This window comes from Pogoniulus pusillus, chromosome 12, assembly GCF_015220805.1.
Source record: "Pogoniulus pusillus isolate bPogPus1 chromosome 12, bPogPus1.pri, whole genome shotgun sequence".
NCBI lineage: Eukaryota > Metazoa > Chordata > Aves > Piciformes > Lybiidae > Pogoniulus > Pogoniulus pusillus.
In genome coordinates, this window is record NC_087275.1 from 32,995,322 (window position 1) to 33,008,774 (window position 13,453).

At 58.2% G+C, this 13,453-nt stretch overlaps 1 protein-coding gene across 2 annotated transcripts in view; it reads right to left on the bottom strand.

Moving 5' to 3' along the window:
- Positions 1 to 13,453, bottom strand: part of NHS (NHS actin remodeling regulator) — a 170,932-nt gene that overhangs the window by 71,349 nt on the left and 86,130 nt on the right. The window lies entirely within an intron of this gene.

The following is a 13,453-nucleotide window of genomic DNA, read 5'->3' on the forward strand; positions in this document are numbered from 1 at the left end:
ACTTTGGACAAGGGGCAGGAGTGGCAGCATGAGAGGGAATGGTTTGAAGCTGGAGGAGGGCAGATTGGGACTGGAGAGCAGGAAGAAATTCTTTAGAGAGTGGTGAGAGACTGGCACAGGCTGCCAAGGGCAGGTTCAGGCTGGATGTTGTTAGGAAGTTGTTGTCAGAGAGAGTGATTGGCACTGGAATGGGCTGCCCAGGGAGGTGGTGGAGTGGCTGTGGCTGGAGGTGTTGCAGCCAAGCCTGGCTGGGGCACTGAGTGCCATGGTCTGGTTGGTTGGGCAGGGCTGGGTGCTAGGTTGGGCTGGGGGAGCTTGGAGCTCTCTGCCAGCCTGCCTGGTTCTGTGATTCCTCTTTGCAGCTGGCCAGGGCAGGGATCCCAGTGCAGACTCAATGGCAGAGTCCAGAGCTGCTTTGGATTTGGTCTAGAAGTTGATTGAGAGACTTTTCAAGAGGCTTCATGGCCTGGGCCAGCAGAGTTGTCTGGATGAGGACTTGGTGAAGCCTCAGACGAGCCCCCAAGCAGAGCAGGGCCAGGCTGCTCTCCAGCCTCCATGATGCTGCAGCACACAGACAGGGAGGGTTCAGCACAGGACCTGGCCAGCCTCCCCCTGACAATGTCAGTCCTACAAACATCAGCTCCTCTCAGCATCCAGCTAGAGCCCTCTGAGGGGCAGCAGGAAGCGAATTGGTTTCTTCCCCCTGACAAACACCACATAAAAGAAGGAGGCAGCTGGGCAGGCTCTGCTGAGCCCCCAAGGCTTGGCCTTCGGTGCTGCAGAGACCTGCAGAGCTGCATCCCGGGGGTGTGACACTCCCCTAGGGCCACCTGAAACATCCGGAGGTGGCTGTGCAGGCACTCGAGGGCTGGCCCTGGACGTGCCGCGGTGGCTGCAGCACGTCCCTGCCCACTCCATCCCTGCTGCTGATTCTGAAGTGCTTCCCTTCCACCTGCTCCAAACCCAGCATCCCTTCAGCTCCCACGGCAGCCTCCCCTGCAGCAAGAGCTGCCAGCCCAGCCTCCTCTCTGCCTCCTTTCCCTCCTGTCCATTCCTCCCTTTCCCTTGCCCCTGGCACCAGCCCCGTGCTGGTTGAAGGACGCAGCTGGCTGCCCACCGGGCTGCTGTCACCACGCTGGGTGACCCCAGCTGCTCCCTGCTGTGCCCTCAGCACTGCTGGCAGGGCTGGGCTCCAGCCAAAGCTTTCCTCTCTCCCATCCCCGTGCTGGGTCCTCCCGAGAGGAGCGTCCCCATCCTTTGCTCCATGGGAGGGCAGCAGCAGCAGAATGAAAGCAGCAGATTAGGCAAGCTAAAAAAACCCTCAGCGCTGCCTCTCCATCTCCCTCCTTGGGAACTGCTTTCAATCACTTCATGTGCTGAAAACAAACATGAAAGGGAAAACTCTCCTCTGCTGCAGTTGTCAGGGCAAGAAACCAGAATTCCCTGAGCTCTTTTCAGAAGTGCTAATAACCTCCCCCGGGCCCTGGCCACGCTGCACCGAGCTGCACCGCGCCGCACACACGCGGGCGCAACAGCCTGGCACACTGCTCCCTGCTCTGTGCACCCAGACACCTACCTACCTACCCACCCAGCTACCTACCCACCCTACCTACCTACCCACCTACCCACCCAGCTACCTACCTACCCTACCTACCTACCCACCTACCCACCCAGCTACCTACCTACCCACCCATCCACCTACCTACCCACCCACCCATCCACCTACCTACCTACCCACTCATCCAGCTACCCACCCACCCATCCACCTACCTACCCACCCACCCATCCAGCTACCTACCTACCCATCCACCTACCTACCCACCTACCCATCCACCTACCTACCCACCCATCCACCTACCTACCCACCTACCCATCCACCTACCTACCCACCCATCCACCTACCTACCCACCTACCCATCCACCTACCCACCCACCCATCCACCTACCTACCTACCCACTCATCCAGCTACCCACCCACCCATCCACCTACCTACCCACCCACCCATCCAGCTACCCACCCACCCATCCACCTACCTACCTACCCACTCATCCAGCTACCCACCCACCCATCCACCTACCTACCCACCCACCCATCCAGCTACCTACCTACCCATCCACCTACCTACCCACCTACCCATCCACCTACCTACCCACCCATCCACCTACCTACCCACCTACCCATCCACCTACCTACCCACCCATCCACCTACCTACCCACCTACCCATCCACCTACCCACCCACCCATCCACCTACCTACCTACCCACTCATCCAGCTACCCACCCACCCATCCACCTACCTACCCACCCACCCATCCAGCTACCCACCCACCCATCCACCTACCTACCCACCCACCCATCCAGCTACCCACCCACCCATCCACCTACCTACCCACCTACCCATCCACCTACCTACCCACCCATCCACCTACCTACGAACCCATCCAGCTACCTACGAACCCATCCAGCTACCTACCTACCCACCCATCCACCTACCTACCCACCCATCCACCTACCTACCTACCCATCCACCTACCTACGAACCCACCCACCTACCTACGAACCCACCCACCTACCTACCCACCCACCCATCCACCTACCTACCCACCCATCCACCTACCTACGAACCCACCCACCTACCTACCCACCCACCCATCCACCTACCTACCCACCCATCCACCTACCCACCCACCCACCTACCTACCCACCCATCCACCTACCTACCCACCCATCCACCTACCTACGAACCCACCCACCTACCTACCCACCCACCCATCCACCTACCTACCCACCCATCCACCTACCCACCCATCCACCTACCTACCCACCCACCCATCCAGCTACCCACCCACCCATCCACCTACCTACCCACCCACCCATCCAGCTACCCACCCACCCATCCACCTACCTACCCACCTACCCATCCACCTACCTACCCACCCATCCACCTACCTACGAACCCATCCAGCTACCTACGAACCCATCCAGCTACCTACCTACCCACCCATCCACCTACCTACCCACCCATCCACCTACCTACCTACCCATCCACCTACCTACGAACCCACCCACCTACCTACGAACCCACCCACCTACCTACCCACCCACCCATCCACCTACCTACCCACCCATCCACCTACCTACGAACCCACCCACCTACCTACCCACCCACCCATCCACCTACCTACCCACCCATCCACCTACCCACCCACCCACCTACCTACCCACCCATCCATCCACCTACCCACCCATCCAGCTACCTACCTACCTAACCTACCTACCTACCCACCCATCCAGCTACCTACCTCTCTAACCTACCTACCCACCCATCCACTACCTACCTTCCCAGCGGCTGCGCTGACCTGGGACAGTCCTCCCTCGCCAGCACCTCTGAAGCACTTGCAGAGGACTCCTCATTTCAGGAGCCTCCTGTGGCAGTCATGTACCCAAACCCCTGAGTGATCCAACCCAAACACCGACTGAGCATCACAGAGACAGAGTTAAGCAGCCTGGGGGAGACCTCTGAGATCATCCAGTCCAACCTACCACCTACCACCTTCTGATTGACTAACCCCTGGCACCAAGTGCCTCACCCAGCCTCCTCTTAGACACTTCCAGGAATGGAATGGGAAGAGTGGCTGCAATTCCTCACTAATTCTCATCTCCTGCCACCCACTTCAGGGTCCTTCTGGTGTTTGTTTTGTTTAGCACCCTGGAACAACTCCAGCACAGAGATTCCATTTCTGATATGCTGCCAGCAGCCATCCACATCAGCCCCTTCAGTCACAGAACCAGAGAACCAGGCAGGCTGGCAGAGAGCTCCAAGCTCCCCCAGCCCAACCTAGCCCTCAGCCCTGCCCAACCAACCAGACCATGGCACTAAGTGCCCCAGCCAGGCTTGGCTGCAACACCTCCAGCCACGGCCACTCCACCACCTCCCTGGGCAGCCCATTCCAGTGCCAATCACTCTCTCTGACAACAACTTCCTAACAACATCCAGCCTAGACCTGCCCTGGCACAGCTTCAGCCTCTGTCCCCTTGCTCTGCTGCTGGCTGCCTGGCAGCAGAGCCCAACCCCACCTGGCTACAGCCTCCCTGCAGGCAGCTGCAGGCAGCAATGAGCTCTGCCCTGAGCCTCCTCTGCTGCAGGCTGCACCCCCCCAGCTCCCTCAGCCTCTCCTCACAGGGCTGTGCTCCAGGCCCCTCCCCAGCCTTGCTGCCCTGCTCCAAACACCTTCCAGCACCTCAGCAGCTCTCTGCAATGGAGGAGCCCAGAGCTGGACACAGCACTCCAGGGGTGGCCTGAGCAGTGCTGAGCACAGGGGTGGGCACAAGAACCTTCCTTGTCCTGCTGCCCACTCTGCTCCTGAGCCAGCCCAGAATGCCACTGGCTCTGTTGCCCACCTGGGCACACTGCTGCCTCCTATGCAGCTCCTCTCTAATCCTTAGATCACAGTTTACAACAGACAGAGCTTTTTCTCTGTCTCTCACTTTTTTCACACTGCCTAAAGGAGAGAGCAAAGGTGAAAGAAAAGCTCTAAAGCACCACTGCACCCAGCCCCAGACAGAAAAAACACTCTGCTCTGCCAGCCATGACCTGCCCTTGGTGCAGCCATTGTTGGCTGCCACCAATCACCTCTGCTTTGTTTGCCATTTGCCTCAGCAGAGCCTTCAGGAGGATCTGCTCCACGATCTTGACCCCTCCCTGCTCAGAACCCATCCAAGGACATGGAATTATCAACAACCTAAGCTGCTCTTTTTCCAGGGCTGGTTTCTGGCATGGGCACTGCCTAGAGAATGAGCCTCAAGTGAGCCTAAAGCACTGAGGAGAGTTTCTCTCTCTTCTGTTAGATCAGTTCTGGTTGCTGACTGCTCTCACCCAGGCTCTTCAGTGTTGATTGAGTTTGCTCTTGTAGCTGAGATACAAACCCAGGTGAGGCCCCCAAGGAGAGCTAATTTCTTAGCTGGAATCAGGCTGCAGCCCATGGAGAAGTGGATTGTCTCCTAGGGCAACACTTTGCCTGTGGAAGAGGATTGCACTGAGTATCTCCAGAGAAAAAGACTCCACATCCTCCCTGGCAGCCTGCTCCAGGCCTCTGGCACCCTCACAGGGAAAAAGATCACGGAGCAGACCCTTCTGGAGGCACTGCTGAGGCAGGAGGATAGTGAAGAGCTGACTGGGTACAGCCAGCACGGCTTCAGCAAGGGCAACACCTGGTGGGCTTCTATGAACAGGGCACAGCATCAACAGATGAGGGCACAGCTGCTCCTAGCTTGGTGTCACCTGCAAACTCACTGCTGCTGGACTCAATGCCCTGCTCCAGGTCATCAATGAAGACACTGAACAGGACTGTGCCCAGCACTGGTCCCTGGGGCACAGCTCTGGTGCCAGCTGCCAGCTGGATGTGGCACCATTCACCACCACTCTCTGGGCCCAGCCCTGCAGCCAGTTCCTAACCCAGAAGAGTGCCCCCACCTGAGCCATGGGCTGCCAGCTTGGCATGCTACTTACTAGCCAAAAGGAAAGGTCAGAAGCCCTGTGAGGAGAGGCTGAGGGAGCTGGGAGGGTGCAGCCTGCAGCAGAGGAGGCTCAGGGCAGAGCTCATTGCTGCCTGCAGCTGCCTGCAGGGAGGCTGTAGCCAGGTGGGGTTGGGCTCTGCTGCCAGGCAGCCAGCAGCAGAAGAAGGGGACAGAGGCTGAAGCTGTGCCAGGGCAGGTCTAGGCTGGATGTTGTTAGGAAGTTGTTGTCAGAGAGAGTGATTGGCACTGCAATGGGCTGCCCAGGGAGGTGGTGGAGTGGCCGTGGCTGGAGGTGTTGCAGCCAAGCCTGGCTGGGGCACTTAGTGCCATGGTCTGGTTGGTTGGGCAGGGCTGGGGCTAGGTTGGGCTGGGGGAGCTTGGAGCTCTCTGCCAGCCTGCCTGATTCTATGACTCTATTTACATCAGCAGGGCCAACTCCTGCCTCTTGCACAGGCCCTAAATGCATGTTTTCAGGCAGCAGTGCAGGCTGGTGCTGGCAGCAGTGCAGGCTGGTGCTGTGCACTCGAAGTGCAGCTCACTACATACTTACACCACGAAGACAATCATCTTCCTTCAGGATTTCCTTGCCCCCCCTCTCCACACTGCCTCATTAGCAACCAACCTGGGCAGTTATTAGTCCATACCAGTGCACATCAGCTCCCAGCTACTGCATGTCCTGGGGGAACTGTGCTGGAGCCTTAGCAGCCTCCTCCTGAGGAAAGCAGAGAGGCTTCCCTCTCTTCCTTTCCCTCTCCCTGGGCTTTGTTTAATTAGCACTCGTCTGCCAAGAGACTGCCTGCAAGTGCAGTTCCTCTGCTGCAAGCAGCACCCTGCTCCAGTCACTGCTGACCTGTGGAGTCAGCAGGATGAGAGGGAACACAAAACCTCCAGTTCAGAATGGCCTTCCTGAAGGAATCAGAGAGCAGAGAATCAGAGGACACAGAATCATTGACCACTGAATCCCTGAATCAGAGAACCAGAACCACAGAATCATAGAACCAAGCAGGCTGGCAGAGCTCCAAGCTCCCCCAGCCCAACCTAGCACCCAGCCTTGGCCAACCAACCAGACCATGGCACTCAGTGCCCCAGCCAGGCTTGGCTTGAAATTGAATCAGAGAACACAGAACCACAGAATGAGAGAATCAACCCAAAACTGTTTGCTTGGCCAATCACAGAAGCAGAATCACAGAATCAGAATCACAGAAGCAGTCAGGGCTGGAAGGGAGCACAAGGAGCAGGCAGTGCCAACCCCTGCCATGCCCAGGGACACCCTACCCTAGAGCAGGCTGCACACAGCCTCAGCCAGCCTGGCCTCAACCACCTCCAGCCATGGGGCCTCAACCACCTCCCTGGGCAACCCCTGCCAGGCTCTCACCACTCTCCTGCTCAACAACTTCCTCCTCACCTCCAGCCTCACTCTCCTCACCTCCAGCTTTGCTCCAAGAATCACTGAATCAGAGAGCACAGAATCACAGAATGGTTGGGCTGAGGCAGCTGGGGGGTGCAGCCTGCAGAGGAGAAGGCTCCAGGCAGAGCTCAGAGCAGCCTGCCAGGAGCTGCAGGGGCTGCAAGCAGGCTGCAGAGGGACTGCTGGCAAAGGCCTGCAGGGACAGGAGGAGGGCAATGGTTTGAGCTGAGAGCAGAGCAGCCTGAGCTTGGCTGTGAGGAACAAGTTGTGCAGCAGGAGGCTGCTGCCACACTGCAACAGGTTGCCCAGGGAGGGAGCTGAGTGCCCATGGCTGGAGGTGTTGCAGGTGAGGCTGGGCAAGGCTGTGAGCAGCCTGCTCTGGGGGAGGATGTCCCTGCTGAGTGCAGGGCTTGGGCTGGGTGCCCTCTGGAGCTCCCTTCCAACCCAGCCCACCCCACGCTTGTGCAGAGGCAGCACTGGGCAGTGCCCGAAGCACAACCATGCTCTGCCAACCTGAAGCCATGAGTGGCCACAAGCTCCCAGTGCCTCCTGCAGGGATAAAGCTTTTCTGTGTGTGGCTACCCAGGCAGATGGAGCACAGCTCTGCAGTGTCCATTTTCATTAGGGGGTAGCTGTAAAGCTCATTTGCACTGAATTAATGAAGTTGTTCCTGTTCCAGCTCGGTGCCAGCAGGAGTTATGATTGATTAGAAGTAGTTCCAGCCATGATCTTCTGCAACAGAAGCCAGAGGTCTGCAGCTGAGTGCCCATGCAAATGAGAGTACTGCAATTTGCCTTTCATTAGCCAGCAGGCTTTGTTCTGAAGTGCCCTGGAGGAAACTCTGACCTGCTCTGTGATCTGTACAACAAACACTTCATCCCCTAGGCTCAGCTCAGGGCAGCCTTGAGCACAAGCCTGGGTTTAAGTGGGAGGATGCACTGACTTAGCAGGACCACTCAGGGACTCAAAGCTCTGCTCCTGCATGAACCCACATCTGGATGTGGATCGGCCTGAGACAGCAAACAATGCAAGGGCTGGCATGGAGCAGCTCTGCTGTGAGCACAGGCTGAGGGAGCTGGGGGGGTGCAGCCTGCAGAGCAGAAGGCTCCAGGGGCAGCTCAGAGCTGCTGCCAAGAGCTGAAGGCAGCCTGCAGGAAGGCTGCAGAGGGACTTGTGCTGAGGGGGGCTGCAGGCAGGCCAAGGGCAATGGTTTGGAGCTGAGGCAGAGCAGGGGGAGAGTGGAGCTGAGGGAGAAGCTGTTGAGTGTGAGGGTGCTGAGAGCCTGGCCCAGGGTGCCCAGGGAGGCTGTGGCTGCCTCCTTGCTGGGGGTGTTCTGGGCCAGGCTGGCTGAGGCCCTGAGCAGCTGAGTGTGGCTGAGAGGTGTCCCTGGGCACGGTGGGCAGGTTGCAGCAGCTGAGCCCTGAGCTCACTGCCAGCCTGAGCTGGGCACACATCTGCGAAGTCCCTCTCCAGCCTTGCTGCAGTCACGACTGAGAAGCTAAACCAAAGAGCTCCTTCCTGCAAAGTCCCAAGGCCACCCTGAGCCATTCTGGGACTCCATGAATAAACAACCTTCTGCAGAGACTTTCCCCCACCTCTGCCTCAAGAGCTGTCACCTGCCACAGCCTTAATGCCAGCCCTGCAGACCCAGACCACTGCTTCCTTGCTGCAGGATGTTCCCAACCAGAGTCACTTTCTACCCAGGCTGTTTCTCCAGGCAAGCTCCAGCTGGGCATGAGAAATGAGCTGATACTGACCCCCACCACCTGCAGTGCTACAGCACACCACAAACACAACGAGACCACATCTCAGTGGAATGACACTGAACAAGGCCAAGGGCAGGGTTCTGCACTTTGGCCACAACAACCACAAGCAGCACTAGACACTGGGACCAGAGTGGCTGAGAGCAGGCAGGCAGAGAGGGAGCTGGGGGTGGTGGGAGAGAGGAGCTGCAGAGGAGGCAGCAGTGCCCAGGTGGGCAGCAGAGCCAATGGCATCCTGGGCTGGCTCAGGAGCAGTGTGGGCAGCAGGACAAGGGCTCTGCTGTCAGGCAGCCAGCAACAGAAGAAGGGGACACAGCCTCCAGCTGTGCCAGGGCAGGTCTAGGCTGGATGTTGTTAGGAAGTTGTTATCAGAGAGAGTGATTGGCATTGGAATGGGCTGCCCAGGGAGGTGGTGGAGTGGCCGTGGCTGGAGGTGTTGCAGCCAAGCCTGGCTGGGGCACTGAGTGCCATGGTCTGGTTGGTTGGGCAGGGCTGGGGACTAGGTTGGGCTGGGGGAGCTTGGAGCTCTCTGCCAGCCTGCCTGAGTCTGTGGTTTCTCCCATGGCACAAAGCACTCTCTCCTGAAAGCAAAAGGTGTGGGCTCTGTGGGTGACAGAAGGTTACCCTGAAGCAATCAAATTCCTGAGTGGCAGCAGCCCACAGACTCCATCTCTACTTCCCTGGGCTGTCACTGCTCCCCACCAAGTCCCTCACCATGAGCTCATCCTACCAGGTTGTGGTCTCACTGGAAAGAGATCTGCCAGCACAGCTTTAATAGGGATTCAGCCACTTCAAAGCTCTTCATCTCTAGCAGCTCTAATCCCTTTCGCCACTGCTGTCTGCCTGCCAAAGTCAACTCAGACTCATACACTCACAGAATGGGTTAGGTTGGGAGGGAGCTCAGAGCTCAGCCACTGCCAACCCCTGTGCCACAGGCAGGGACACCTCCCACTAGAACAGGTTGCTCAAGGCCTCATCCAGCCTGGTCCTGAACACCTTCAGGGAGGTTGTGGAGCACAGAAGCACCCAATGTGATCTTTGATCTTTGATCACATTGGGTGCTTCTGTGCTCCACAACCTCCCTGGGAAACCTGTGCCAGTGTCTCACCACCCTCAACCTGTGCCAGGCTCTCACCACTCTTACTTCTTCCTAACATGCTGTGAGTCAGCTCTCACCCCGGGGGCCAGATGATGTCTGCTGGTTCCTGCCTGCTCTCAGTGTGGGGCCCAGAGACTTCCCTGCCAAGAGAAGTATTTGGCCTCTTTCTGAGTGGAGCCCTGAGTGCAAACACTTCTACCTGGGGACAGACCAGAAGTGTTGGGCTGGGGCCAGAGTGGCTGAGAGCAGGCAGGCAGAGAGGGAGCTGGGGGTGGTGGGAGAGAGGAGCTGCAGAGGAGGCAGCAGTGTGCCCAGGTGGGCAGCAGAGCCAATGGCATCCTGGGCTGGCTCAGGAGCAGTGTGGGCAGCAGCACAAGGGAGGTTCTTGTGCCCACCCCTGTGCTCAGCACTGCTCAGGCCACCCCTGGAGTGCTGTGTCCAGCTCTGGGCTCCTCCACTGCAGAGAGCTGCTGAGGTGCTGGAAGGTGTTTGGAGCAGGGCAGCAAGGCTGGGGAGGGGCCTGGAGCACAGCCCTGTGAGGAGAGGCTGAGGGAGCTGGGGGGGTGCAGCCTGCAGCAGAGGAGGCTCAGGGCAGAGCTCATTGCTGTCTGCAGCTGCCTGCAGGGAGGCTGTAGCCAGGTGGGGTTGGGCTCTGCTGCCAGGCAGCCAGCAGCAGAAGAAGGGGACAGAGGCTGAAGCTGTGCCAGGGCAGGTCTAGGCTGGATGTTGTTAGGAAGTTGTTGTCAGAGAGAGTGATTGGCACTGGAATGGGCTGCCCAGGGAGGTGGTGGAGTGGCTGTGGCTGGAGGTGTTGCAGCCAAGCCTGGCTGGGGCACTGAGTGCCATGGTCTGGTTGGTTGGGCAGGGCTGGGTGCTAGGATGGGCTGGGGGAGCTTGGAGCTCTCTGCCAGCCTGGTTGCTCCTATGATTCTGTGACATTTCCACTTGTGCCCTTTGAGAAGAGCCCAACCCCCACCTCACCCCAACCTCCTCTCAGGTTGCTGTAGAGAGCAATGAGGTCCTCCCCCGCCCCCCCAGCCTCCTTTCCTCCAAACTAAACAACCTCAGTCCCCTCAGCTGCTCCTTCCAAGCTCTGTTCTGCTGCCAAAGGAAAATTACCTCCAAAATCCCCAACCTCTCCTGCAGTCAGGGGATTTTATTGCCCAGCCTTGCTCTGGAGCATCACAACACCACTGAGTTATCAGCTAAGGAATCAAATGAGCAGAGCCACAAACCAGCCCACGAAACAGAATCCAGGGCACAGGCTGAGATGTGGACACAACGTTTTTTCCCCCCCTCCTCTACCTTTCCATTTACTGCAGAGAACACTTTCTACTCAAAAATAAACCAAAACTCATCTGGAGTAAATCTGCAAAGTCATTTCCTCTTCAAACATCTCCTGCTTCTAGACCACCAGAGAAATGCCTGGGCTGGGCCAACCCCTGGCACAATGCCAGGCTGGGCACAGAGTGGGTTAAGAGCAGCCCTAAAGAAAGAGCCTTGAGGGTGATGAGTGCTGAGCAGCTCCCCAGGAGCCAGCAGTGCCCCCCAGCAGCCCAGCAGTGCTGGGTGCTGGCTGCAGCCACAGGAATGGGGCAGCAGGGCAAGAGAGGGGACTGTGCCCTGTGGCTCTGCTCTGCTCAGACCTCACCTCCAGTCCTGCCTCCAGAGCTGCTGTCCCCAGCAGGAGGAGGACACAGAGCTGCTGGAGGGAGGCCAGAGGAGGCCACAGAGATGCTGCCAGGGCTGGAGCAGCTCTGCTGTGAGCACAGGCTGAGGGAGCTGGGAGGGTGCAGCCTGCAGAGGAGAAGGCTCCAGGGGCAGCTCAGAGCTGCTGCCAAGAGCTGCAGAGATCATAGAATCATAGAATCATTGAGTCAGTCAGGGTTGGAAGGGAGCACAAGGATCAGGCAGTGCCAACCCCTGCCATGCCCAGGGACACCCTACCCTAGAGCAGGCTGCACACAGCCTCAGCCAGCCTGGCCTCAAACACCTCCAGCCATGGGGCCTCAACCACCTCCCTGGGCAACCCCTGCCAGGCTCTCACCACTCTCCTGCTCAACAACTTCCTCCTCACCTCCAGCCTCACTCTCCCCACCTCCAGCTTTGCTCCATTCCCCCCACTCCTGACACTCCCTCAGAGCCTCAGAAGTCCCTCTCCAGATTTTTTGTAGCCCACTTCAGGTGCTGGCAGGCCACAAGAAGGTCCCCTGGGAGCCTCCTCTGCTCCAGCCTGCACAGCCCCTGCCAGAGCAGGTCCTCCTACTGCAGGAGAATAATGCTGCTGCTGCTGCTGCTGAGGAAGGAAGGAAGGAAGGAAGGAAGGAAGGAAGGAAGGAAGGAAGGAAGGAAGGAAGGAAGGAAGGAAGGAAGGAAGGAAGGAAGGAAGGAAGGAAGTTAGTTGTCAGGGTGCTTGTGCCCAGACAGCACTGTGAGGGACATCCCACCCCGCTCCTGCCAGGACTGCCATCTACACAAGAGGTGATCTTGCACTGCAGCAGAGCAGCAAACAGATATGCAGAGCAACCAAAATTCCACCGAGCTCCAGTTTGCCCCTGCAGAGCCAGCCTGGGAGCTGACCCACTCCACACTCCTGGCTGGGGAGGCTAATGCAGAAGGGACCACATCATTTTCCCTGCCCTTCATTTCCCAACTGGATTTAAACCCACACAACCTGATGATGGCAAGAGATGGGCTGTAAAGATTTGGAGGTGGCAGCAGGGAAAAAAAGAGGAGGCTGAGTGTTGAAAAGACATCCCAGCAAGAAGCTGGGGGGGGATCACAGGATCTGTCTGCTTCTGGATGGAAGGCAGGGAAGAAACAGCCCTACTGGGGACCTGTTGGCTTTTAAACACTAATGGCATCAGCTGGGTAAGGTGAGAGGCCTCCACTAGAGCCTCCTTCTGCCCTGAGGGGAGCAAACAGGTAAGGGTGGTCCCAGCTATTGGAATCACAGAATCAGTCAGGGTTGGAAGGGACCACAAGGATGAGCCAGTGCCAACTCCCTGGTCATAGGCAGGGACACCTCCCACTAGAACAGGTCACTCAAGGCCTCATCCAGCCTGGTGCTGAACACCTGCAGGGAGGTTGTGGAGCACAGAAGCACCCAATGTGATCAAAGATCACAACCTCCCTGGGCAACCTGTGCCAGGGTCTCACCACCCTCAACCTGTGCCAGGCTCTCACCACCCTCACTCTAAATTTCTTCCTGCTCTCCAGTCTCAGTCTGCCCTCCTCCAGCTCCAATCCCTTCCCTCTCATCCTGCCACTCCCAGCCCTTCTCCAAAGTCCCTTCCCAGCTCTCCTGCAGCCCCTTCAGGCACTGGAAGGTTCCTCTAAGGTCTCCCTGGAGCCTTCTCTTCTCCAGGCTGAACAGCCCCAACCCTCCCAGCCTGTCCCCACAGCCCTCTTGAGCATCTTGGTGGCTTTCTCTGGACCCCCTCCAGCAGCTCCATGTCCCTTTCTGCACCAGAGCTGGAGGCAGTGCTGCAGGTGAGGGCTGAGCAGAGCAGAGGGGCAGAATCCCCTCCCTAACTGCTGCTCTCACTTCTCTCCCTGATCTCTGTATTTCTATAAGCTCTCAGTCTGCAAAGGAGCCAAACCAACTCCTCAGCACACCCCAGAGGGTCAGGCACCAGCTTGTGGAGATGATGGGAGCTGAACTT